The sequence below is a fragment of the Sebastes umbrosus genome, chromosome 2 (genome assembly GCF_015220745.1).
Source record: "Sebastes umbrosus isolate fSebUmb1 chromosome 2, fSebUmb1.pri, whole genome shotgun sequence".
Classification (NCBI taxonomy): domain Eukaryota; kingdom Metazoa; phylum Chordata; class Actinopteri; order Perciformes; family Sebastidae; genus Sebastes; species Sebastes umbrosus.
The window spans coordinates 4,219,578-4,229,144 of NC_051270.1; positions in this window are offsets into that span (position 1 = coordinate 4,219,578).

Sequence of the window (9,567 nt, forward strand, 5' to 3'; positions counted from 1 at the left end):
CACACGTTAGCCATCACTACCAAGTACTCACAAATGTTTCTGGTACTTTTCTCAGATCTCCCCTAGTTCTTATTATTCCAGAGTAAGGGCTCAGATTTGAGTAAAACAATTCATATTTATTGATTATGGTCATTTATTTGGTCTAACAAAAGAAAATATTGAATGCAAATGAATTCTTCTTACCTGGTCATATATTATAAGTCATAATCAATGTATATTACTCGCTTATAATAACAAAATAATAAACAATAGTATTAGATCTGGTTCTGTATCTGGACTGTTCACAGTGGTGGAGTACTCTATTAAAGTACTATTTGAAGGTACTTGTGCTTTATTTGAGTTTTTCCATACTGTACTACTCCACTGTATTTTAGAGAGAAATGTTGTACCTTTGACAATATTAACTACATGTACAGTACATGTTTGTGCATACAGAATATTCCACCTGGACCATTATTAACATTATAATGCATCAATAATAATACTCCAATGCTCTAATGTGTATAACACTGCATGAAGGGGGGCATTTTCCATAATGAGCACCTTTACTTTTGATACTTAGAGTATATTTATATATTTGGCTTATAGTATTTCTGTACATCAGTAAAGTTTTTAATGCTGGGCTTTTACTTGTAACAGAGCATTTTGTATATTGCAGTAGTACTCATTTATTTAGTAGAAGTGTCTGTATACTTTTCCAGGAAACTGCACACAGACTTAGTTTAAACGAGAAGGAAACAAAGTGTGTTAATCTAAGATTTCGAAAACGTCACCACCAAAACATTTCTCAGAGTAGTTTCCTCTTTATACAAACTGCTTTTCTAAGAAAATGAAGCCAGATATCAACCTTGCTCCAGGAAAAGACAGAAATGTACATTGTTTCATTGTTTTGCTTCTTGCTTGTACTGTTTGTTTTATTGAAGTGAGTAAAAATGCTGCATAGGCTTTGTCATATTAGGTTTATTTCTGTAGAAAGTAGTAGAAGTGTTGACTCTTTTGATCTAGAAGACAGGAAAATTCTGGACTACTTCTCCAATCAGCTATTTAACCAGGCAGGGCCAATAAAGGGAAAATTACTGGGGCTCACCACTAAAAACAATCAGTCGTCATACAGGAAAGGAAGTGCCACAGCTTGAGGACTGGTGCACCGATGTACGTTACACACTCTCCGAATTAAAGAAGAAAACTGAATCACTTTTTCTAGTAGTCATGACTTCAGTATGCTGTAATTGTGAACTGTCTAGAAATTATGTGACAGTTGATAATTACAAGATCTGCATCATGTCCAGGTCTATTGAAGTCAGCAGAGTTGTTCTTTAGAACCAGAAAGTCACATCCTCATGGAGGAAAACTATATTTGCAGCCTGAATCATTTCTAGCAACAGTCAGCTGCATTTAGATTTAGATTGTGTTGTGGGAGTCAGGGTATATAGAAGTTAACCACTGGATAAGTATTATTGAAACCCAACCTATGACTTAACTAGAAAAGTGCACTCAGTAGGGTGCAGATCTTCGCCAGGTGTGTCTCCATCTCCCCTCGAAAGATAACAAAAATGGGGGATTTATTTTAGTGGATCATAACATATTGGGTATGGAATTAATCTGCAGATCCTCCAGTTCAAAATGAACCCAAACTTTTCTATAGACAACAGTTTTTAAATCACAACAAAGGTCAAAATGCGGCCTGCAACAGACTAGGTAAGACTTGTGTGTGAGCCTAGCAGTTGTTGATCACTCAAAGCCGGTTAAGAGGAATCAGCAGTCAATGACGGCATAAAATAGGTTTTATAGTCAATAAAAAAGTTTTTTTTCAAAAATTGCAACCCAGTTGTCAGAAAAAATGTTGGCATTGGATGTTTCTGCAAACCATGGATAGGTTGAATGGTGACATTTCTGAACCGACAAGGCAAAAGTGAGCATGGCTCACATACCCCCACTCACTGCTTGATCCCTACTAAAGTAGGGCCAAAGGTTTCGCCCTTTTTGGAACTAATGGAATGAGTCTATTGAGCGCAATCTAGCTTGTTACTAGCTCACCTTCCCCAAGTCCAGGGTGGCCAAAATTTTTGAAATTTTGGGCACCCTGGAATTCTAACCCCCAAAAAGCACAACAACACCACACTGTCAACCATCATACCAAATTTGAAGTTCCTAAGTTAAATAGTTTTCGAGTTCTGCTCCTGAACAAAATAGATGTCCTACACATAGACACGTAGAACATACCACCTGAGGAACAGCATGTACCCTGAGGCTATTAGGCACCTAAACTCTAATGCATAGGAGGAAATTAAGCTCCAGTCAACACACACTTTAGGAATGCCTTGCACTAGACACATTAGGGGAAGTTGCAATAGCACAAGGCTCTTCACAGTATTTTAGCATTTTAGGATCTTATTGGTTTGAATGATTGTATAAATGCATCTGGTTGTCTCCTATGTACATTGTTTTTTGTTTTTTATATGTGTGTGCTTTAGTTTGTTTTTAATGAGCACTGCACCGAAACAAATTCCAATCAACTGTGGGTTGACATAAAAGTATTGAATTCAATAGAAGTCGAAAAATCTCAGTTTTTGGCCAAAATTTCCAAATTTTGGGCACCCTGGACTTCTAACCCCCAAAAGGCACAACTAGACCACACTGTCAACCATCATACCAAATGTGAAGTTCCTAAGTTAAATAGTTTCCGAGTTCTGCTCCGGAAATGAAAGTATGACATGCAAACGGACGGAAGGACGGACACGCGGAGTGCTATATACCCCCGACTATGTTGTTGCGGGGGTATACCAACATAACAACGTAATGTAACATGTTACGGTCTTAGAGTGACCGTTCGATAATGTTATTGTTGTATATTGCTGTGCTGCGCTCTCTCTTTTGCTCCTTTTCTTTTGGTGCGCTCTGCTGTGCCTCCTCACTGAGATGACGTCACGTCTGGGGATCCCCTTCAGGGCCACGCCTCCGGACCGCCCTCAGGTGGATACCTCAGTTTCCCGCCATTTGTGGTCCTGCCTCCGATACGTCACCACTGTGTCTACCCCTCCACGGTCGGGGCGGGAACCGGCCGAATCGTTTAAAAGATGACCGGAGATGAACAACAAGTGTGGCTGTGATTACGCTTGATCAGTCCACCTCGTTGCTTCTTTGTGTGTGGTTAACTTTGTAATATAGAAGCATTTGTTATTTGGTTGGAACTGGGCTAAAGAGAAGCATTTAGGTCACATAGTAATGTGCTAGTTGGATAGTCTTTTCCTCTGTGTAATGCACTAGTTTAAGAGGTGGCTGCCATTCGTGTGTTTTGTTTATTAGTGTTGAGAGCAGTTAAAATACGGTTTTATTTCTTGTTTATATTTAGTTGTTTGCCAGCTCAGTTGGTAAATTGCCTGCAGCCTGTTTCTATCATATGCATTTAACAATAAACGGCTACTTTACGCCTGATACCATCGGCTCATGTTGCTTCCCTTATGCCTAGACCTAAATGGGACGTAACATAATGGGGGCTCGTCCGGGATAATTGTAACCAATTCCCAAGCTAATAGTAGTTGTTAAATTGTTTGTGAACAATCACAGTAAATTTGTTATTCTATAGGTGACCTAATTGTTGATTAGATGATGGCTCCCTTTGACCTGGAACGGTTCGTAGCTCATCCCACTTGGGAACAAATTGATAATAGTCATAAAGATGACTTGCTAATTATCGCTAATCACTTCCAAATCTCTCCCTCTCTAAACAGTTGTTAAAAAATTAGCTTAAGGCTCAACTAGTCGGTAAATTGGTGGAACTGAGGGTTCTTGATTTGCCGGCTTTGCCTCCTAAAGTGGCTGTGCAGGACCATGGTGCTCTGAGTGAAGCTGCGGGTAGCAGTAGCTTTCCTGAGGGAGAAACTCCCCGCGCAGCTGGCGCATACGCTGATAGGGGCATTGATGGTAAGGGAGATGGGGTGTTAAAGACGCCTGTCACTCTTCCACGCTATGATCCTCTGTCATCTTCTTCAGCGGGATCTCGCGATGAGGCCCGTCTTAAAGTGCGTTTGGCACGCCTCCAAATCGATCCTCGGAAAAAGGCACAGGTCCGACAAGCACACTACCAGTTGGAATTGAAACGACTGGAAATCAAAGCAGACAAAGCCATCAAGCTGCGTCAGATTGAGCTTGACTCCCAGAGAGAAGCGCACCTGTCCGAGGCTCTCACTGTGTCTGCAAATGCGCCCTGTGTTTCTGCTGGTTCACCTCATAATTCGTTTGACGTAAGTAAACACATATCTTTGGTGCCATCATTTAGAGAGAACGAAGTGGATTCATTTTTTTGTGCTTTTGAATGCATTGCCACGGCTCTTTACTGGCCGCAAGATATATGGGCCCTGGTGTAGGTCACATAGTAATATGCTAGTTGGATAGTCTTTTCCTCTGTGTAATGCACTAGTTTAAGAGGTGGCTGCCATTCGTGTGTTTTGTTTATTAGTGTTGAGAGCAATTAAAGTAGGGTTTTATTTCTTGTTTATATTTAGTTCTTTGCCAGCTCAGCTGTGATTCTTATTTCAAGTTTGCAGTCATTTTTGTTTTATTAAGTTATTGATTTCGGCGCCATTAGAAGCCCGTTCCTAAGTTACATTTTGTCAGCACTTGTGTTTGCTTTTGTTTGCTGCAACTTGTTGGTAAATTGCCTGCAGCCTGTTTCTATCATTTTAAATTGTGCATTTAACAATAAATGACTACTTTACACCTGATACCATCGGCTCATGTTGCTTCCCTTACCTCTAGACCTAAATGGGACGTAATATAATGGGGGCTCGTCTGGGATAATTGTAACCAATTCCCAAGCTAATAGTAGTTGTTAAATTGTTTGTGGACAATCACAGTAAATTTGTCATTCTGTAGGTGACCTAATTGTTGATTAGATGATGGCTCCCTTTAACCTTTCTCTAAACAGTTGTTAAAAAAAAGAGCTTAAGGCTCAACTAGTCGGCAAATTGGTGGAACTGAGGGTTCTTGATTTGCCGGCTCCGCCTCCTAAGGTGGCTGTGCAGGACCATGGTGCTCTGAGTGAAGCTGCGGGTAACAGTAGCTTTCCTGAGGGAGAAACTCCCCGTGCAGCTGGCGCATACGCTGATTGGGGCGTTGATGGTAAGGGAGATGGGGTGTTAAAGACGCCTGTCACTCTTCCACGCTATGATCCTCTGTCATTTAACAATAAACAGCTACTTTACGCCTGATACCATCGGCTCATGTTGCTTTCCTTACCCCTAGACCTAAATGGGACGTAACATAACAACATAAGGTAACAACCGTGACAACACAACAAAAACACTATAGTTAGATTTAGGACCCATCCACCTACCTTACTGCTATTTAAACTACGTCACTCGCTCTGACCGAATGAAAAAACGTCGACATTCAACGCATCCCTGGTTTGCTGAAACGTACAAGGCCAATATTTTTTTCAGGGAGACTGGGCTGAAAATTGCCAGAAATTACCACAGAAAATATCAGGCTGATGGGTCCAGCAGTATTCAAGATTAGCCATGGACAGACAGACACACAACCGAACGCGTGATCTCCTGGGGAGATAAAAAATGTAATGAATAAAGTTGGTGTTGTATCAGATGGGCTGATTTGAGGTGGACTCACTTAAATCATCTTGTGAGAATGCTGTGCTGTGTGTGCATGTTCATAATTGTCATGTAGAGCAGCTGAAGTCGACATCAGCATGCGGATGTGGCAGTGTATTGTACTGTATCTGTTAAAGAGTAATACAGAAAGTAGGTAGTATATCTCAGTGCCATACAGTATATGTGTGAATGTTTCAGTTCTAGTGTAGGCCTTTGCTCATGTTTATGAGGCTGAGCAGTATTGCAATGCCGTTGCCTCGTATAGCAACCCTGCGGTAATATTGCATCAGGAGGTAAAACTATTTGTTTTGACTGTTCGGAGAGTGAGACATTTAGAAATACATTAAATAGATGCCAGTTATAATAAACTATCAAGATGATTTTACACACATGGCCCATGTTTTTATCATTTCACATCCTTGTTTGATACATTATGCTGTTATGTTTTGGAAAAAGTACCGTTTATTTGAATTATCTTTTATTTAAGGCTGTCAATTGATTAAAATAGTTAATTGCGATTGATCACACATTTTTTTATCTGTTCAAAATGTACCTTAAAGGGAGATTTGTCAAGTATTTAATACTCTTATCAAAGTGGGAGTGGGCAATTATGCTGCTTTATGCAAATATATGTATATATTTATTATTGTAAATCAATTAACAACACAAAACAATGACAGATATTGTCCAGAAACCCTCACAGGTACTGCATTTAGCATAAAACAATATGCTCAAATCATAACAGGCAACAACAGCTGTCAGTGTGTCAGTGTGCTGACTTGACTATGACTTGCCCCAAAACTGCATGTGATATCATAAAGTGGGCATGTCTGTAAAGGGGAGACTCGTGGGTACCCATAGAACCCATTTTCATTCACATATCTTGAAGTCAGAGGTCAAGGGACCTCTTTGAAAATGGACATGCCAGTTTTTCCTCGTCAAAATTTTGCATAAGTTTGGAGTGTTATTTAACTTCCTTCACAACAAGCTATTATGACATGGTTGGTAACAATGGATTCCTTATGTATTTCTAGTTTGGCAACTGTTTGCTAACACATTCAAAATAACAACTTAATAAATGTCGTGGCCAAAGAAAAATAATCAATAAATGCGGCTTTGAGCTTGGTTAACACAAACATCTGTGATACAATTTATAAAATTAAGTGTTCATTACTTTAAAAGACATGCAAGTTGTTGTTTTTTTCCTCATTCTTGTCTTGAACAGCTCTACGGGACTCCACACAAGAGTACTTGGCAGTCCTAGAGACATGAGTCACTGATAAGGCAGAGAACACCAGCGCCCCCTACGGTGCCCGGTCAGCAAGTGAACAAATATTCAAAAACACATCTGCTTCACAGGGTGCTGGATTTGGGTGAATTTCTAAATGCATTGTGTTGATTCTTCACACCCAACCTCGGCCACAGCCATATATTCACAGTATGTTGACAGTAAGATCCCTGATACTAAATGTAATGATATCAGAGGAATACTCTTTTATTGTCGTAGGTTGGGAAGGATTTTCTGGAGCGAGGTACATCATGCTTTTGGACAGTTGGTTTCAATACACCTAGAATATTTATCATGAACTTGTACCATATAGATTTAACACCATATTCACTTGTCAGACACTGTTTTCACATTTTAAATTGCTTTAATTTTCAAATTATTGGCTTTGATATGGCTGAGACTGCCCCTTGTAATTAGGGGTAACTCCCAATAGTGCATTTAAAGGGACTGTATGTACGTTTTTACACGTATATATGTTTTTTTGATCGTTTTTATTGCCAATGTGTGAACAGGTTGTAACTTAACCTAAAAAACGAGACATTCAACGACTTTCTGGGTTTCCTCTATCAGCCTATCGACTGCTTTTAATGTGAAGAATGCAGGATGTTTTTTTCCAGGATGTGATGTCATGCACGTGTAATTGGTCTGAATCTGCGTTGTGTTGTGTATAAGGTAAGGACACACTTCCTGAGATGGTCTTTGAGCAGTTTATTTTCCCACCAGCAGCAACAGCAACTGTAGTTGTGAAGAAACAAATCATTCACAGGGTCTCTCTTGCATTCATGACAGGGAATGAAATTAGCACCTGCCACCTGCCTAATACAGGGTCAATGTTGGCTGTGGCAGGTAAAGATTTCAGGTCACCTGCCACCATGGCTGGCTTTTATCATCCCTCTCTGGCCATTTTATTCTTCTTTTTAAATTGTATTTTATCCCCAGATGTTTCTTGTTTTTATAATCCCTCTGTTGTATTTTATTATTTGCTGATTTATTGCTTTTGCTGTTTTTTGTTTTGTTTTTCTGAAAGCACTTTGTAACCTTGTTTAGAAGAGTGGTATATAAATAAAGTGTATTTATTATTATTATTATTATATATTAAGAAATATTATTTTTAAAAAGCAAAAAAAAAATAGTCAGTGATTAAAGTTACTTTATCCATATTTCTACTGTCTCTTACCACTGACTCAGTGTTGACTAGGTGTGGAAGAAAATATTGAAAATATTATGATATATATATATATATATATATATTGCAATATTATGTATCACAATTTTTCTCAAAAGCCCTGTATTGATTTATAATCAATATATATATATTAATTACATATAATTATTTTAATTGCAAAGAGAAATGCAAATGCAGATCCCACTGTTCTGATTGCATAAAAAAGTTTTTTTTTTAAAAAGTACTCAGATTGTATGCATATGGTGGTGTGTTCTTTATACTGTTTTCCTAAAATTAGATTTTTTAAAAATCACGATATATCGCCTTGCTTACAGTACCACAATATATCACAATATATTGAATCGTAACACCTGTATCATGATAGGTATCGTATCACCAGATTCTTGTCAATGCACAGCCCTAGTGTTTACAAATCTAAAGCGTTCAACATAGATTTCAGAAGTGGCAGACAAAAAAATTGTAGAAATGTTCAGTGACCTGCCCCAGTGGCATATGAGGAGACAAAATTAATTTTAGACTCTGATTCATGCTTTCAGCGCCTTCCCAGTAAAAGTCCCAGAGCAAAGAGAAAGTAAATAATAAAATAATAAATAAACTGCAAATTATATAATTAAATTAATCTAACAAACTGCATTTTCCATCAGAAAAATAATTTGAAAAAAAAAATAGCCATGCATAAACCCACATACCTGTAGCTGTGAAGAAGCAAACCATTCACAGGGTCTCTCTTGCATTCATGATCACTAAGAGCTCCATGCAGGTAAACAGACTCAACAGTACACTCTAGTGTGCTGAGCTACACTGCAGCTCTGCGACACACACTTCTCCTCTAATTATAGCATATATATCATAATTAATGCATGGAAATAAATAACATGGAAACTCTAACGCTTAACAATGCTAATACGATGACTTTGAATGTGTTTTTAAGTAGTTTTAACCTCACATTTAGGACATAAACAGTGAAACTACAAACAGCTGAAGACATGTTTACCTGAAAAGGAAGTAACCCTGCATCCTTCAAAATAAAAGTATGTGCTTCAGAGTATTATTTGAGGGGGGGAGGGGGAATCTGAGATTTCGAGAATAAAGTCATAATATTATGAGAATAAAGTCATAAGTTTACAAGACAAAAAGTCGTATTATGAGAATAAAGTCAGAAGTTTACGAGAAAAAAAAGTCGTAATATTATGAGAATAAAGTAGACACCCTAGATATCTAGGGAAGCCCAACTTGCAAAACAGGAACATGACCGACGTCGGGGGGGAAACTAGGATCAACATCAGGCGGTCCTTTGATTCATGGAGGGACCTTCGTTTGGTTTTTGGTATCAAAACAGATCCAAAATAAATTCCAAAAATAAATTGTTTTAGCTAAATAATGGACTTCTCCTGCATTTATACATTTTCCCAAATCTGTCAATTTGAGCAAACAGTACTTTATCTGAATTGAAAGACAATTCTGGAAACACAAAGTGAGGACTGAGA